The following is an 18,824-nucleotide window of genomic DNA, read 5'->3' as shown; positions in this document are numbered from 1 at the left end:
GCCCCATTTGAGTGACCCCATGGCTGTGATGTTCCCATAGGGTGAATGCCCCGTGGTTTGGGTGCCCCTGTGGGTTGAGTTTCCCCATAGGATGTGGCCCTGCGTATGGGTGTCCCCGCAGGATGGATACCTTACGGATATATGCATCCCAGCAGGGAGAAGGGATGGGAGGAGAGATACAGATGTGAGAGTCAGGAGCCAATAATCCCACCCCTGGAGCTGTCCCAGCCCGGAGCTCCCTGCCACCAGCTCTTGAGCTTGGCAGGATTGAAGCGGTGTTTGGACATTGATATGGAGAACAAGAACATCCAGCGTGATGGAAACAAGTGGCGAGGATGGAAAAGACTCTAACCTCTTTGGAAAAGGGATATTTTATACTCCAGGAATATTTCCACATCCCTCCCAAACCTCCCCCTCGTGCACACCCTACGACAATTAGCAGCATTATCCCCACAGCTCTGTGCAGCTCTGTTCACTGCAGCCATAGGGACAATGCTGCTCCCACCCAGCATCGCCATGCCATGGCCTGTGACCCCCCCCCCCACCTGAGCTCACAGCATCCCTCAGAGTGTGATGTGTTCTGGTCCCATACGGAGGGCCGAGGTGGGACTGCAGCTCCCGGTGCCATGAGCTCCATCCAAAGGGTCCCCACACTGCTCCCTTTCATCCCGGTGCCACTGGGCTGAGCCCCATGGGGACACTGGGGATGGCTCACAGGGCCCCTCCCCATGCCCCACGCTGGGGCTCAGCCATCACCTGCATCCCCGCTGCCCCCCCGGCCCCGATAACTCATGGCAGCAACACTTGCACAAATCTTTAATTGTTTAGTTTAAAGAATTGTGTTTTGACCGCAAGGGGATTTTGGCTGGAGCTCAAGAGCTGATAATGATATTTCGCTGCCAAGACGTCTTCTTGGCTCTGCCTGTGTTAATGTGCGCTCACAAGAAGCTCCAATTAACTGCATCAGCTCTCACGGAGCGAGCGAGAGTGGGAGAGATGGTGTCTTTTCCTGAAAGAAAGAAAAGGAGGAGAGAGAAAGGAAGAGAGGAATCAAGCAAGCAATCAGCGCCAGCCGCCCCGATGCGCCCATGGCAATCCACAGCCCCGACCCTGCTCCGTCCATTGGCAATGCAGAGAACAGCCCATGGAACAACGGCGATGGGGGGCTGGGAGGGGCTGCCCCGTGCCATCGGGATGCTCAGATCCAGGCTGTGCTCCCAGGCTTCTCCCCACCCCATCCCCACTCTCAGTGGGTGCAATAAGCCCGGAGATGGCGGTGATTGATGCGTGTGGGGACCCCGTTCAGACCCAGGCCTGTAGGTGCCGGGTGTGGGGCTCGGGGTGCAGCGGGGGCTCCTGACCGGGCTGTGCCCCCAGCAGCAGGGCCGGGTCCTGCCCCGCAGCTCGCCTTACGGAGCGTGAGGACAGGAAGATTTAGGAGCGGGGATGCCGCACAGTGCAGCGCGTTGTTTGTCCGCCTTTGAAATAGGAGGAGTGGGAGCGGGAGGCACTGACTCACAGCTCCTCGCTGGCGGTGGGGGGACCGCGTCGGCGCTCCTCGCCTCTGTTGCTTCAGGTGCAGCTATGTTTTCCTACATGTTAATTTTTTCCTGTTTTATTATCCCATCCCTCTCCCGCTACCAGAAACCCTGCGCCGGCTCCAGGAACGCTTCCTGCAGCTGGGACACCTCTGGGCAAGGACTGCCCCAGCACCGCCACTGCGGTGGCATTTGTTGGGGTGGCACTCAGGGAGGTGTCACTCAGTGGGGTGACACTTGGTGGAGTGGGTATTGGTGGGGTAGCATTGGTAAAGTGGGGTGGCACACAGGGCGGTGGCACTTGGTGGAGTGCCAGTGGAGGGGTGGCATTCAGTGGGTTGGCACTGGTGGGATGGCAATGGGTGGGATGGCACTGGTGTGGTGGCACTCGTCGGGGTGGGACATGGTGGGGTGGCACTTGTAGGGTGGTACTGATGGGGTGGCACTGTAGGGTGGCACTCAGGGAGGTGGCGTTCAGTGAGGTGGCACTCACTGGGGTGGTACAGGTTGGGTGGCACTCAGTGGGTGACACCTGATGGAGTGGCGTTGGTGGAGTGGCACCACCAGCACCGAGCAGAGCCCATCCCAGAGATGGTCACATGAGCTCCACTGTGAACAGGGATCTCCCCCCAGCTCTGAGCCGGAGCACCCCGGTGAGACGCCCTCTGCTCAGGGATCTGCACATCCCATCGGCAGAGCAGTACCACCCTGAAGGGTCCCCCAGGTGCCCGGGGGCACAGCAGGAGAGGATCAGCCAGGAGCGCACCCACCCCTGGCACACCCAGGATGCCCCCATCCCACCACTGCTGTCCGCTGCACACTCTGCATTGCCTCCATGGCTGCATGTGGAGTGTAAGCAGATTAAAGTGGAGAACCACAAGTATCCCCCAGTAGGAACTGTGGCCGTTCATCCCTTCCCTCCACCTTACAGTTCCTCTCCCTTTCTTGGTCCTGGCTGCAAACCCCACAAGCAGAGCTGGGACACGCAGAGAGCAGCGGCAGAGCCAGGGCTGGAGGCTCCAGGATGGGATCAGCCAGCCGTGGGGATGGGGCACGAGGCACATGGCTCATGTTTTACCTTTTAGTTTCAATAAAATCGCTTTATTTTGTGTTTTATTACCGTGCGGTGCAATAAAAGCACCCATCGGCCCCGGGGAGCGCCGCTTTGCACTGAGCGGTTTCTCGGTCCCTTTGGGCAAAGCGCAGACTGCGTTCAGCAGCAGAGCTGCAGGGCGCTGTGCAGGAGGGGAGGAGCCTTCCTGTAAGCACAGTTTTTACTTTGAGAGGTTTTCCTTAAAAAAATATATATATATATTTTAAAAAGGGAAACTTTTGGGTGCACTTCCTCAGGCTTTCCTCTGCTTTAATGGAAGATGCTCACACCCTTTGAGTCAATAAAGATATCCAGGACACAGATTGCCATTTGGCCCTCTGATCATCTGCTGGATTAATTTCAACTAAATTATGGGGAAAGAATGATTGATTATTGTGATGATTAAGAATTTATCCTCATATAATACCTTTCATCTGCGGAGGCGCTCCAGATATTACAGCCGCAGGGATGGGAAGAACCTCTGTGTTGACTCCAATGACACAGCACGCAGCATCAGCACGGTGCCCACATCCCTGCGGAGCACAGTGCCAGGGAGCGAGGTGTGGGGCAGCATGGGGCAGGTGGGGCAGCTGCACCCCTGGGTCCATCTTCCAAGGAGAAGGAGCACTGGGAGTCAGCTTGGAGATGCGCTCACACCTTGCCCTGCCCATTGCCCCCGTGTTGTGTCCCCGATGGGTCCATCACCGCCTTCATCACATTGTGTACCCAACGGATCCACCGTCACTCCCATCGTGTTGTGTCCCCAATGGGTCCGTCATCACCGTCATTGTGTCCCCAATGGGTCCGTCATTGCCCTCACTGCGCTGTGTCCCCGGTGGGCCCATCTGTGGGTGCCCAACCAGCCCCATACACAGACATGGGTTGGGAAGGGCTCAGCCCAGCGCAGCACAGAGGGCCTTTGGCTTGGAGCTCACAGATCAGTGGATCTCGTGGTCCCCATGGAGGGGCAGCTCTGGTGGTCCTGCACTTCTCCAATGCCTCCCCAGTGCCCCTGTGTCCACCTGGGTTCAGCGTTCCCATTCAGGCTGTGGGGGCACCTGTCCTTCCCCCAGCTCCTCTCCTCCCGTCCCATTTGCTCCCTTCGGGGAAGGGCAGTGTGGCTGCAGCCACCTTTCCCAAATGCCCCCATAGCGGTGCTGATCCCCTTTCCCCCTTTCCCGGCCCCTTCCCCGGCCTCAGACAGTCCTCAAACAACAACTGTCTGGCCGCGCCTAATCCCTCACAGGTGACCTCAAGACAGCCGACGCCTCGGCTCAACTCTGCATTCCTCCGCGCTGCCTTAACCCCTCCGGCCCCACGGGGCTGTGCCGGGGTCCTGCCGGGGGTCCCTTCTCCAGCGCTCCCCTTCCCTGCAGGGCCGGGAGCTGCGCGGTGCCGCCTGGATCAGCCCTTCCCAGCGCTCCCGGTCAGAGGTTAAAAGCCTAATGTACGATTATAAAGCCCAGAAGAAAAAGCCTCGCATTCTGCCCTATAAATCTTCCTAACAACTTCAGCACATGTGGGAGCCAGACGATGCCCCGGCTCTGCTCCCGTACCCGCTGCGCTCCAACTCATCACCGCGACCCTGCGCTGCACCCTGCTCCTCCTGCTGTCCCTGCTCTCCAGCATCTGCTCCTTGCCCAGTGCTGGGAGTAAGAGGAAGAGGGGGAGGAAGAGGGGGAGGAAGAGGGGGAGGAGGAGGAAAGATGCGCTCTCCTTGCCCATCACCTGGAAGGACGAGGAGAAGGAGGAAGGATGCTTTCACCTCTCCAGCCACCACTGAGTCCCTCAGTGCTCTGCAAGAGGCAGCTGCCCAGCAGGTGCCATGGCACAGCAGTGATGCCCCATGGCACAGCTGAGATGCCCCATGGCACAGCTGAGATGCCCCATGGCAATGGGGCTGCATGGTGTAAGCACAGCCCCATTCCAGGGCCCCATGGCACAGCCCCATGCCCACACACCACTCTCTGTGTCACTGGGGAACATCAGCTCTCCCACTTCTGCTCCCTTCCGTGCTGGGTGCTTCTTTATGTTTTTCTCTTTAGCCCAGACAAGACCTCGGAAGCGGATTGCTCCCTGTGTCAATAACCCGACTGCAGCAGGGCTGTGCCCATAGCATTGGGCCATCACTTCTTGATCAATGAGAGTGTTTATACCTGCACAGAGATCTGCCACAGCATGACAACAGCTGTGGGGAACAAAGCCTCTGCTTTGCTCTTCTTCTTCACACCCCCCCACCCCCCCCCCCCTCTTTTCCCCTTATATATATACATATTTTTTAGGAGTGATGCCAAAGTTTCCGGAGATCAAAGTGAAAGCGGTGTCCAGACAATAAAACGAGGAGAGGAGAGGAGAGGAGAGGAGAGGAGAGGAGAGGAGAGGAGAGGAGAGGAGAGGAGAGGAGAGGAGAGGAGAGGAGAGGAGAGGAGAGGAGAGGAGAGGAGAGGAGAGGAGAGGAGAGGAGAGGAGAGGAGAGGAGAGGAGAGGAGAGGAGAGGAGAGGAGAGGAGAGGAGAGGAGAGGAGAGGAGAGGAGAGGAGAGGAGAGGAGAGGAGGACACCTCGTGCCCCACTCAGCTCTCCCCTCTCAGTTCCTCTTCAGCCGCCCTCACCTGGCTGTGCTGAGAGGGCTCTCTCCGAGAAGAAAGGCAGCGAAGCACCAACCAGTGGGATCTGCCTGGGAACAAACAGTGAACTGCGGAGCGCCTTTCAGCCTCCAAATCCACCTAAAGCACCGCGCGCCAGCGCAGATCGATGGCGCTGATCAAAACCCCAAATGTTTGTTGCAGGAGCTCACAGATATCCCCCAGGCATTGGTTATTGGGTAACGCGTTCTGCACACAGCCCGGGGAGGCTCTCTCAACTTTCTCAAGGTATTTGCTCTCGGCTCTCCTTTCTTCAGCCCGGTCCGAGCTCGGCGCTGTGTCTGTGTGACGGGGCTTTAATCCCGGCCATCACGAATCCACAGCTCTGCCCCTGACCCAAAGGCAGCCAGCTTAACGCCAGCAAGGAAAAACCATGGCTGGCTTGCTGGGTTTTGCGTCATCTCAGCCGTGAGGACATGAAAATACTCCTTCCTATGTTAAAAAGGAAAGAGCCGAGAGTTTCACTTTGCCACACGACTCCCCAGGCTTTAAAAACCTCCGAATTTTGGGAGAACCTCCGAAAGTGGGGCCGCCCCATTGGGCCGCACAGAGCCGCGCACAGAGGGCAGAGCCCACGTTCTGCCCACGGCACGGGGTGGGTCAGGTGCTGCTGTCCCGGAGGACCCCGGCAGAGCTGCTGCCACGAGTTGGGTACGGGGTGGGACGTTTGCAGGCAGCATTCAATGCCGATTTGATCCCAAAGCTCCGGGCTCAGCCAGAAGCGCAGTGCCACAGCCGTGCCCTGAGCTCTGCGCTCCGTCCCCTCCCGTCCCCAACACGTGAGCTGAGGGCTCCCAGCCCTCCATCCCCGATCCCCGATCCCTTCCTGAGCCGATGGGAGAGATAAGTGAATCCCCCGCGCCGCCTGACAGCCGGGTAGACATTAATAATTATGTACTATTTAAGGCTGATTGAAAATGAAGAGGTGGAGGTGTTGGGACAGATGTGGCAGTGCCAGATGGATTGTGATTAGATTAGCACCGTTCCATTTGACGGGATCTGAACCATGCTTTAATCATTTATTGTGAAAGCTCCGCTCGGCGCTGGCACGCGGGCGCACACCTCCCTGCAGCTCCGCCGCCGTCGCAGGGGCTCACCCGACTCCGAGCCAAAGCACACTGTGTTTACAGCGGTGTTCCAGCCCTGAGCCCTCCCTCTGCCTCTCATCTCCTTGTTTGTACAAAGCTGCCCGCTCTGGATGTGCTCCTGGAGCAGCGTTCCCTGCTTTGCCGGTGCCCATCGCACCCGATGCGTCGAAACCACTCCTAACGCAGCGCTGCAGCAGCTGGGGAGGAAAGCAGAGACTAAAAGCAGAGCCGACATCCACTGCAGATCCCCGGAGCCGTAGCGGGAGGCAGAGCAGGATTAGCGGGTAACTGGAAAGGAGCTCAGGACCCCCTCCGGTAGCGTCGTGCAATTTTAATTACCGTAAGTGGTCTGGATCTCAATGGATGGAAAAACTTATTATTGTTATTATTCCCTTCAAACGCGGTAGGTTTTAGTTAAACACACATCCGTATCTATTAATCATGCAACATTTAAGATGGAGCCGAAGTAATTAGCCAACAGTCAGACTGCAGGGATCACCTTAAAATCACGCATCGCGCCGGTGCCTCCTGCACTCCTCGTTTGTGTTTAGATTTTCCTGCTCCTTACACATCAGATCTGGGGCACAGCAGGATGGGGATCTTTGGATCCCAGGGAATCCTGCATCCTGGTCAGCACCTCTGGGACGCGCTGTGCTGCACACACTGCAGGGATGCGCGGGGCGGCTGCAGCTCAGCAGCAGTGAAAGAGGGCTCTGCATCCACGTGACGTCCGCGAGGCACGTCCAGATGAAAGGCAGACAAACTGCAAGCTATTATTATACTGTCTAATATAGTTTAATATGTGTGCACTACTTTCTATAGAGCACAGTACAATCAAAACCACATTACTTCTGCATGTGGGTCGTTTTCCTGCGCTGAATGGTTTCCAAAACAGATGTGAGCCCCTTCGCCCCTCTCCTTGCAGAGGACACAATGTCATCTTTGCTGATGATGCAAAACCAGAGCCCATAGAGCCCAAAGCTGCCACGTCCTCACAGGTCAGGGGCTGTGGCCCGACATCCCACCCAGCCCCAGATGTTCCCACATTTCCAAACTGGGCACAAAGTGGACACATAACCACAGAGTCATTGAGTTTGAGTTGGAAGGGCCGTCTAAAGGCAATCAGGTCCCGCTCCTGCAACGCACAGGGACACCCACAGCTCCATCAGGTGGTCAGAGCCCCATCCCCTGTCCTTGGGGGTCTCCAGGGATGGGGCACCACTGCCTCTGGGCACCATGAGTGCAAATGGAACAATTCCTTGTGCCGCAACCTCAACCCATCCTCCGTGGGTTTTGGGCTGGTGGCCGGGGTTGGGTCTGCATCCCCGTGTGCAGCAGTGAGCAGCACCCCCAGCCCAGCTCCATGCAGGGCAGCACCTTGCAGGGCCACCACAGCCGCAGCGCCGTCCCCTCCCCGCGCACACCGGCCTCACGCTGGCAGCTGCAGGCAGAGGGGTTCTGCCGCCGCGCTCCTGTTTACAGAAATGGGAATTTGCATGATGAAAATAACCCGGGACGGATTTTGATTTTTTACTGCCCTTGGCAAAAGGTTTGGAAAAAAACGGCACATAGTCAATTACTGGAATTTTTAAACACAAATAATATTTTATGTGATCAGCGGGCTGGCTCGCGGCCTGGGCACCGCGCTCCAACGGCACTTATGAAAGGAACAAGCCATCAATTGTGCTGCCGCGCACAGGAGCCCGTGGGCAGGTGCAGCCCGTGTTGACCTTAGCGCGCAGCCCTCGGCTCACTTAACCCATGCGCAATGGGCCGGAGGTGCGCGAGGCTCCGCTTGGCTCTGCCTGCTGGAAACTTCTCCCCTCCCTCTTCCCGCCGGACCCCGGGCAGACGCGGAGCGGGGAAATGGAGCGCTCTGAGTGCTCGGTGCCGTCGCCCTCAGAACCTGCCATCGGCGTGGAAAGGGTTAACCGACGCGGGGCCCCACGCGCTTCCCCAAACCCCCCCGGCTGGCAGCCGCCCCAAACCAACAGCCCCGGGACCTCGTTCCCAGAAACGCCCGAGCAGGAAGGAGGGTTCCGGGAAGGACCCGCACACAGCAGCGCGGTGCAGGAACCTCCCAGAGCCGCAGCATCGTTACAGGATCAGAGCTGGGGAAGCCGTGCTGGCCCAAGGGGCACTGCCAGCAGGGCTGGGCGCTGCGTGCGTCGCCGCAGCGCTCCCATGGACCCTACGCCTTCAGGAGGCAGGACAATGTTATTTCATTCATTTGTCACAAATACGTTTAGTTTTCAAGCGCTGGGCACAGAGAGCTGTAAGTTTCCAGACCCTCTGCCAGCTTCATCCCCCCCACATCCCTGAGGTCCCGGCACTGTGCGGCCCCAGAGGTGCCATCCCTGGGCAAAGTGACCGCTGCAGATAACGGGGATGGTGACGGCAATGAGCCGCCTGCCTTATACAGAAATAGGCTTAAGGAAAAGAAATAAAAGCACTGTTGTTGTTGTTCCAGGGCCAAGGGGAAGAAAAATTCCTTCCCTCTGCCGGGATCTTTAACACCTGGGTAGGGTTTCACTTCTCTTCGGGGTTTGATAGCCACTTCTTAACAGCTCCGGGATGGATTCTGAGTGCACCAAGTCAGACGGATTCTTTCCATCCATCCCACTCTGCCCGGACCGCTCCTGGCAGACCCACGGAGGCACCAGGCTGCTCTCACGGCTCTCTGGGTGCTGCTTATGGATGTGAGCTCCGGCTGCAGCCGTGGCATCGGGCAGAGCGGTGCTGCAGGGAGAGCCCCATGAGCCCTCTGCCTTCCTTGGCCCCATTGCTGTGCCTGCCTGCTCTGAGCTGCCAGACAGATGCTGCATGCCCCCAGCAAGGGCTGTGTCTCGTTAGGGGAAGAAATGAACCCTTTCAGCAGTGGTCACAATTGGTAAAAGCTTTGGGATCCATCCAGACCCTGGCGGTGGTCACCCAGGGCGGACTCCCCACCCATAAAAGAGGCTTTGGGTCCGGATGCTCGGCACAAGGCGGCCTTTCAGGGAGCGGGGCAGCATCTGAGCGGGCTGGGAAAAACATCTGGGGAGGAAGAGGGTTGGGGCACGAGGCCACACTGCCCAGCCCACCCCAGTATGGCTGCTGGCAGAAGTGGGACCCTGTGGGGCTCTGTCCCTGCACAGTGTGCACGGCACCGGGGAGGTGACGTTAATCCATGCACGGGGCACTCTGTGTTGGACAGAACCGCGTGCAGTCACTGCATGCACAGAGCACCTGGTGGCTGTGCAAGGATTGGGGTACAGGAGGAGCAGCAGCACACACAGAGTGCATCTCCTCAGCACAGCTGACACCGAGAGGTGGGAGTAGCAGCCGTGCCCGCCGGGTCGCTGTGCACAAACACGTGTGCCAAGTGTGCAAGTGGGTGTGCAGAGCGCGCAGCCCCCACGCGTAAACACCGCGGCAGCAGAACGCCCGCAGCCCCCAAACTTGGCGCTCCCAGCGCAGCGCAGTCGCGAGGTTAAGTAAATATCTGACTGCGAGCTGAGGAAATGAGTCAAAAAACATTGAGAAAGAAGAAACGCAGATCTCCGGAGAGACGAACTCCGTGCACCGCCCGTCCCCGCGTGGCTGCGCGCCCCCACCCCGCCCGCCCCACCGCCATCCCTGCGTCCTCGGGCTGCGACCCCGGCATGTCACAGCGCCTGGAGCTCCCCGTGCACATGGGGAAACCCCTGAGCTGGGGAAGAGTGCCGGGGTGACGGCAGCCCCTCGCTGACAGCCCCATGGGAGACGGCGAGTGCTGCGTGAATGGCACCGGGAGGGAAGACGCGGCCTCTCCGGGGCATCCGTACAAAGGCTGAGAAGGAAACAAAACCAGCAATCATGTCTGATGGGAGAGCGTTGGATCCTGGGCTCCCCTCGCGGCCCCCCCTCCTCCCCCAGCCCTCCGCAGGACCGGGCTGAGTGCAGCTGGCTCCGTTTGGCTAATTGGCTCTGTCAATCATGTGTCAATCAGGTTGGCTGCTGCCCGGGTGTCAGAAGCGTTCACTCTGGGGGCTGCAGTGGGTGAGAGGCACTGCGTGGTGCTCAGGGCTGGCGGGGATGGGCACTGCGTGCCTCAGTTTCCCCACTCCTAAGGGACCACCAGGGCTGACCCAGAGGAGCACTTTCAGCTGCAAAACCAATCCCACCAGGATGGAGCGCCCCGTGTGCGCCCAGCAACACAGATTTAAGGCTTCATTCTTTGTTCCTCGGGCAATGTGTGTTCGGCTATCAGGTATCAGGAGGGAAGTCCCTGTTCCTCCTCTGGGGGGTGAGGGAAGGGTTAATGTAGGGAGGAGATGAGGTTGGCAGACCCCCCCACCCCCCCCTCCCCCCCTCCCGTGTCACAGCAAGGAAGCGGTTAAGCCGGAGGTGCCACCTGGGAAGCACAGACAGGTCTGAAGATGCTCTGCCAGTTACTCTGCTGTGCAAACAGCTTTTCCTTCCTGTCCCACCACACCATCTCTCCATGATACGCTAATTACCCAAAGCGCACAGCCAGACAGAAAGGAAAGAAGAAAGAGAGAAAGGAAGGAACAGCAGATCCCGGTGTTGGTGCTCCCAGCAGCAGCACTGGGAGGGGACGGGCACTGCTGCTCTGTCTGCCTGAAAACAAAAGAGGAGACCTCGACTGCGTGTGGATTCTGGTTTTGCTTCTGGAGAGATCAAACCCTGCAGCTCCCAGGTGGAAGAAGCTGAGCGTGGGGCACTGCCAGGTGGGCACTTCAGCTGCCCCATGGATGCGGCACTGCGGGCACCGCACCGTGCCCACACGTTCCTCCCTTTTTGCAGGAAGGGAAACTGAGGCACGGGGGGGGATCGGTGCGGGACCCCCGAGCAGTGGTGGGGAAGGGACCTCCAGCACAGCTCTGCTGCTCCGTCCGCAGCAGTCAGGCACATTCAGCGGCGAAAGAGTTAAAAGCTCCGGGCCGAGCTGTTTGTAGCCCGTGGCTCCTTTTCCCCTCTCCCTCCCTGCTTTACAAAACCAACCCCACATTATCAAAAACCTGCCTGGAATCCTCTCAGCCAGTGACACAGAAAATTCACATTGCGGAGGCTGCCAGGGCGACAACAAATAGCAACAGTAAATACAGCTGCCTGGGGCCGGCCGGAGCCCTGCCATGGGCTGCCGTCACGCTCCAGCTCCGCTCTGCACTGCGCTTCCAGGGGATGGGGATGCTCTGCTGCTTCCTCTGCTGTGGGCTCTGCTGGGGCACCTGCAGCTCCGGGGCCTCCGTGCCCACCACAGCCGGGTGCCTCCTGAGCCCATCTCCCCCTCTCCATCCCTTTGTTTTCCATCCCTTTGCTTTCCATCCCTCTGTTTTTCATCCCCGCAGAGCCGGGGTTGGGGCAGGGATGAGTGCTCCTGGCTGCTCCACACTCCCTAGCACCTTCCACATTCCCACGCATTCCCCTTTTCCTTCCCCTGCAGCCACTCGGCACATCACACCTCTGCCACACTCACGTTAGCACCAGGTAACCAGGCCCATAACCGGCCGTGCTAAAGGACACACACATTTCCCTGCATTACTTTTTCCCCCATGCCATGGCAGGCTCCCAGCCCTGCTCTGCATATCTGATGTTTATTTTAAGTCAGTCGCCGAGTGGAAGCCATATCCCTGCAGTTCCTGTTCTTAATCTCTGCTTTTCTCCCTCTTTTTCCTCTCCTTTTACGAGGTTTATTTGTCACTGGGCTCATGGGGGCTGGACTGAGGCCAGTTGGTCGCTGTGGGACCCTGGGGTGGTGGCCATCACTGCTCACCTTTTTGGTGCCCATGTGGGGATGTACCTGCTCCAAAATCGGCCCCACAAACCACATCTTTAAGGTCAAAGCAATGACCAGAATTAAAAGCCAATTAGATGAAGATGGGCAATGTTCCTCTTGGCTCAGCGGGGGTACAAAGCAAAGCTGGACACACATTGGTTGATGTGTTACCAAACCACTAATTGCTGCATTACTCAAAAAGAGAGGTGATGCTGAAATGGGCACAACCCCATGATCTGAAACCAAGGCATGATCCCCCTGCAGAGCATCCCTGCGCCCACCAGCCCAACTTTGGGTCCATCCTGAATGCTCCACAGGGAGCAGAGCAGCAGCACCGCGAGGGCTGAGCGCAGCGGAAGGAAGAAAGAGCCAAGGCAGGAAAACTCCTTCCCCATCATATTTACTGAACTGCTCTGAGTTATGACTGGAGGCCAAGATCTGGCTTCAGGCGATTGCCTAAATCATTTAGGAGCTGACAAGGTAGGGAGGGGGGAAAATGTTCTTGTAATTCTTCAGTCTGAGGTACATTAAGGAGCCATAAGCCATGTCGAGAGCTTGAATTACATTAGAGAGATTATCCTGTTACAGTTCATAATCCTGGATAATATACCATCCCGCAGCACACCTGCCAATGATAAATCTCGCCCCGTAATGGGGCAGCCGTGACCCCAGCGGTCCCGGAGCCCTCCTGGCACGGAGCAGTAGCACCATGCAGACAGATGGAGTCAGGAGGGAGCGCACAGCAATAACAGCCTGGCAGTGGTGTGTGGGGGAAATTCATGGCTGGGAGCTCCTCGTGGTCCTCACTGAGCCATGGAAGGGAAAGGACACTATGGGCATCCATAGGGGACGAGGACGTGTACCAAACAAAGGCTGAAGAACAAGGAGCCAGAGGGAGAGCAGCGCCCAGGCAGGGCAGGGCTTCTCCTCATAGGCAGGGATTGCTGGCACGAAGCATCGTGTGTCACAGAGAAATGGGGAGGGACGGGGCTGAGCCCCAAAGGGATGAGGGACAAGATGAGCCAGAGCGAACAGCCCGTCCCTTTGGAGCAGGTACCACAAGCACAGCTGCCTCAGCCCCTTGGGAAAGCAGATTGGCTGGGGATGGGCTGGGACCTGCAGCCCAGAGACCCGGGATGGTGTGTGCAGCTCCCTGCCCATGCACCTGGGAACAACCCAGAGACCTCTCCATGGCACAATCCTCCCTGCAGCGTTCTGTAAGGGGCCAGCAAGAACCAAGCCTCCCCTCCAACTCCTGTAAACTACACCCATCCAACTCCTGCAAACTGCACCCATCCACCCACCAAGTGCAGAGGTGGCACTGATTTACACTGACTCCCCACACACAGGGGGTGGGACTGTGCCCACCTGCTGCTGCATGTCCCATCTCCCATTCTCTCCTGCCCCTCTCCAGCACTGCTGCCCACTCCCCGTGCCCGTGATCTGCTCTCTAACAGCTGCTCACAGTCTGATCCGTACCCATGCACCACTGCAAACGGGAAATCCCCCATGCACCCCTTCCCCAGCACCCCTCACCTGCCCAGCCCCATCTCCAGGCTCTGCACACTGAAGAAAGAGCCCCTCTGTCCTGCAGGGATTTGCAATTTCCCCATGTCCCGGGCGGATACTTGACAGAGCCTCTTCTCTCAGGCTTGTGTGTTTTGTTTAAGTGCTTTGAGATAAAGCCCTTTTATCACGTTAAGAGCCTGGTTGCCCTGGTTTCTTCCTCTGGCCTGAAGGCCATTCTTTTCCTCCCTCTTGTTTTTGACCTCAGGTTCAAGAGTGCCAGACCTCCCTGCGCTGGAGCAGACCTCAGGGCGGGCAGCAGTGGGGTGGGAAGAGCATGGTGAGGGCAGCAGGCGGCCCACCTCATCCAGGGAACAGCTTCTGATCTGTGCAGGAGTGGGGAGGAGAGACACGGGAGAGGAGAGTGGAATTAGCATTGCTTCGGGCCTCGGCTCTTCTCCCTTCTACTTTTTCTCCCCACCGCTTCCCTTTATTTACCCCCACCCTTCCCCTCTCCTCCGTCCCCTCCGCTCTGTGCTCTGCCTCTACCTCTCCTCCTTTTCTCACCCTTTTCGCTTTCCTTCCCTCCTTCTTTCTCTCTCCCTTCCCCTGCGGCTTGCCAACTGCCAGCAGATGACATCTCCTTTCATGTTTGGGGCTGAGCGGAGGCTCTGAATGTTCGTTTGATTCCGTTAAGATAATAGCTGGTTCACTGTCAGACGCAGACTGATCAGTTAAAACCTTAATCACTGCCTGTCTACTCACATGGCACTTATTTTTTAAGAGATTAATCCCCTAAGCACTGCACCAGCATACATTGAGGCTCAAAGAAAAGGGTGGGTTTTTATTATTATTTGATGCGTTTACTGTTGGTTTTTGTTGGCTTTTTTTTTTCTCTCTTTTTTTTTTCAAATGCATCCTCCTCCCAACTCTTTTTTCATCTGATTCTCAGAAGACAAATGACCCCCAACACCGTCCCCTTGCGTTGGGCACCAGGGAGATGGAGGCTGTGCTGCTCATGGGACGTGGTGGGCTGCAGACAAAGCCCCAGGAGAGCTGAGCTCTGTCCATGTTCCCCACATTGCAGCCTGTGTCTCTGTTCAGACACAGGATTAGGGCAGAGCATCCCTAGAGCACCTCCAGGAGTGGTGCCAACCCATAGCAGCATGCCCAGAACTCAGTGCTGAGATAAACCACGGCCAGCTTCCATCACCTGCACCCGTGTTTTAATGATGCAGAATGCTGTGTCCCTCTTGCATTAAGACTTCATTAGGTGCAATGGAAGAAACGGCTGCCGTCCCAGTTTATCCTGGGGCAGCAGTAAAAACCTGCCTGTATTCAGCACTTTGCATTCACAGAGATCCAAGAGTTCTGCAGAAGATGTTCTTCACTTCCATCTTAAGGAGGAAATGGGCGCTGAGCTGATTTGCCCCAAACCCACTGTGTCTGCTGCTGCTTTCCCATGAAGCTGGGCTGGGCTGGGGCTGACCCACATGCAGGGTTCTCCTTCAGTGGCACCAGAGAGTGAGGCAATGTCTCTGAGGGATAAGGGTTTATGTAAACCTTTATTTACAATTTACTTGTGAGGAAAAAAAAAAAAAAGGAAGAAAAGGAACAACCAAAGCCCAAGGTTTGCTTTAGCACTCAGACAACAGGTTCAGGAAAAGTAAATCCTTGAACTAAGTCTCAGGTGACATTTCTCAGTCTCCGATTCTCTGGGAAAAATGATGGATTTCTGCATCCATCCCCAGTTCTAACCCTAACCCTAACCCTAACCCTAACCCTAACCCTAACCCTAACCCTAGCCCTAGCCCTAACCCAACCCTAATCCTAACTCCAACCCCAACCCCAACTAACCCTAACCCTAATCCCTACTTTAACCCTAACCCAACCCTAGCCCTAAAGATAACCCTAACCCTAACTCCAACCCCAACCCCAACCCTACCCCTTACCCCAAGCATAACATCCTAACCCCAACCTCTACCCTAACCTCTATCCCAACCCCAACCCCAACCATAACCCTAAACTCAACCCCAATCATAACGTCCTAACCTCAACCCCAACACCAAACCTGTCCCTAATCCCAATCCCAATCCCAACCCCAACCTACACCCCACCTCCACCCCACCCCCAGCCCCACACCTGCAGCTCGATCAACGTCACCAGCTCCTGGATGGAAGAGGTGGGACTGCTGGCAGCAAATGACGGCTCAGAATTTGGCAAAATAAAGCTGCAATTATACAAGAAGTTTTTGTCAGCTGCCTTCGGCATTTCCTATGTAAAAAGAAAATACAGTGAGAGAACAGGCTCTGAGTGTACTTTGGCAATTTTCGGTGGAATAAAACAAAACTGTCAAAAGAATCTGTATTTATAGGTGGAGGGAGAATTCACCTGCAGACCCGACTCTGCTTAACTCCCCAGGACATTCCTGGGGCCGGGGTGCAATGGGTTTGGAACAAAGAGTAACGAAAGAGACAAATTGAAATAAACGATATCCAGAATCACAGGGATAAACTTTAAGAAAGCTTACAGAGTAAATGGATGAAAATTCCTTGCTGCAAAGGATAAAGCAATCTCTAACTAATGGAGATTAGGAAAGAACTCTCCCAAAGGACGAGTTATCCCATAAATTAATAGAGTCAATAGTGTCACGGACCTGAGCTGCAGGGTCCCAACTCATTGCACTGAGTGCCACGGGGGCACCTCCCTGAGCAGCTGGGGCTGCCTGCCCCTCCAGCCGGCCGTCCCGTGTCCCAGGGCAATGCCATAGTATTAAATGGCCATAGTAGTAAATGAGTAACAGCACACGAATCTCTTCTGGAGGAAAGGGTGGGAGCTCCAACTGAAGGCTGACTTTGAATGAATAGGTTAGAGCTGGCAAGCCATCTCCTAGGTACACACAAGCCTCCAGCCAGGCGGGCAGCCAGGCAGAGCTCCTGCCAACGCTATCTGCACAGATACGAGCTGTGTTCACAGCAAATGCTCCTCTCCTGCAGATTGAAGTTAACACACCTGCTTGCAAAATGGCCCGATCACTTCTCATGGAAATAAGCACTGAGCAGAACAGTCTGAGCTGCAGGTTTGGCCCTTCAGGTGGGCATGAGGCTCCTCTGGATTCTCTCTGCCCTTAGGTACGTGGGTACCCAGGTACAGCTGCAGTGGTCTCCTCCTGACTCACACTGCCTGGCAGGCAGTCACAGGGTTATTTAGAGCCCTCCGTCGCCTAATGACACTTTGGCATACTGTTTTGTTAATGAAATGCAGGCAGTTGTTTTATCACAACAGCTACACCTTTGCTCAGAGCTCTGCACTGTCAGACGCACGCTGTTGCATAGCTACAGTCTACGGGGGCTCTTAATCTACCCTGGAAAGCAGATTAAACGTCTCCCTCTCTTATCAAACTGCACGGGGATCCATCCATGCCTGACCCTGGCGCTGGGACACCCTCCTGGTGCTCAACATGATCCCTCTGCTAACACAGAGCCCACCAGGACCCCGCAGAAAGGCACCTTGTTAGTAACAAAGAGGAAAATCATACTCATTCAAATGAGCTCGCTTTCTAAACGCAGCAGAACAAGAGCTAGCTGCCCATGCCTCCCCTACCCCATATCCCTGTGCACAGCCAGCACAGCACGCCGCAGCCCCGACCCACACGCCTGGCTGTGAGTGGGGCACAGCTCCGTGCTCAGCAGAAAACCCACCCCATCACCTGCAGCCCTGCTCTGTTTCCAAGGATTTTTACATCGTTCCCTCCGTGCAGGCAGTGCTTTCCCCTCCACGCTCTGGAATGTGAATGTTTAAAACAAGAAAATCTTGTTAAACTTTTAAGATATCGTGGAAATAACGACCCAATTACTTTGTTGGCTAGTTACTGTTGTTGCTCAGGCTGTGCTTATTGCTTCACAGCTAGAGTTGAGCTTTGCACTTAAGGCTTGATATTAACAAATAATAGCCGTTAATTAACGAAATGCTTCTTGCCACCTTAATTACATACGTGGGCTTTATGTGCCTCTGTGCTCACGCCACTGCTGGGCAGGTTATTGGCACCAATGCACAGACAGAGCTGCTGAGAGGTGGCACTGAGCTGTGCTGGGTGCTCTGAGCACCGCATGTTCATCTCCTCGCTGCCATCCCTCTGCCCTGAGCCCAGGACCGTCCCTGCTGGCAGACCGACGGCTGAGCCCCCAGGAGGCATTTCCCACAGATCGTTGCTGGGATGTACAATGAAAGCGATAAATATCCCAGCGGAAAATATACGGCGCCTCATCTCCCACTTGTGCTGCTGTGAAGAGCCGGGGATAAATTTCCAAAAGGCCCTTTCCCTCTGAGGGGATAAATCCTTCAGGAGCGACGCTCCGGTGGGAGGCAGCGAGCAGCCCAACGCCCCGTGACCCTGCGGGATCGGGAGCCAACAAGTGGTGGGGTTGGGGTCAGGGGCCGGCGCGGGGCCGAGGGATGCTCTGTGCAGGGCCCATCTGCCGGCAAACAGACAGCAGTCACCCCAAAGGTGCAGCGCGGATCAAGCTCCGGGACTCAAATGTTTCTTCCCCCAGACAGTAGCAATTATCATAATCAAGCAGTTGACTCCAATTACGCCTTCCTCTCATTACAGTCGAGGGGATGGACGCAGCCACAGCAGCAAAGGGAAAGTTCGCAGCCGTGTCGCCTTTGCATATCTTAATCTAAAATGACAGGGTGTGACACGGGGGGCCGGTGACCCTGCCAGCCTTCAGCTGTTCGTGTGGCAACAATTTCCAGCACCAAATTACTCCCAGGCAGGGCTTGATTGGAGGTTCAAGGCAGCAGGAGAGAGAAGCCATTTAGGGGACTGAAACATTCTTCACAGCCCTATTTAAATACAATTTACATTCCGGGCTCTGCTGTTTGTGCATTGTTAATTGCATCTTGTACCTTAGTTTATTTTATAGTTGAAGGGTTTTTTTCTTTGCTGTTGTTTTTCAAAGGCGTGCTTTCTTCCCTTATTGTTTTTTCTTCCTAAGGGGCTGTTGTTCTCAGAATGTAGTTATATTTCCTGGAAGGGAAAATAGATTAGTAGATTTAAAGGCCAGGAGGGACGAACAGATCATCTAGATGACCTCCTGCAGAAGACAGGCCAGGACATTTTACTCAGTAATTCCAGCGTCTCCATTTGTCCAGACTTAACCCGATGCCCTGCGTTGGGTAAATACCCATTC

At 56.1% G+C, this 18,824-nt stretch overlaps 1 long non-coding RNA gene across 1 annotated transcript in view; it reads right to left on the bottom strand.

Moving 5' to 3' along the window:
- Nucleotides 1-797: 797 nt before the first annotated feature.
- LOC107055180 overlaps nt 798-18,824 on the bottom strand; it is a 67,362-nt gene continuing 49,335 nt past the window's right edge. Inside the window, exons 10-13 of the long non-coding RNA XR_001470193.4 lie at nt 15,772-18,661; nt 13,660-14,015; nt 3,059-3,239; nt 798-1,009 (exon numbers count right to left, since the gene is read on the bottom strand). This is a non-coding gene — a long non-coding RNA (uncharacterized LOC107055180). The remainder of the gene's footprint in view (nt 1,010-3,058; nt 3,240-13,659; nt 14,016-15,771; nt 18,662-18,824) is intronic.

The sequence above is a fragment of the Gallus gallus genome, chromosome 26, assembly GCF_016699485.2.
Source record: "Gallus gallus isolate bGalGal1 chromosome 26, bGalGal1.mat.broiler.GRCg7b, whole genome shotgun sequence".
Classification (NCBI taxonomy): Eukaryota; Metazoa; Chordata; class Aves; order Galliformes; family Phasianidae; genus Gallus; species Gallus gallus.
This window is presented reverse-complemented; position numbering and strand designations above follow the sequence as displayed.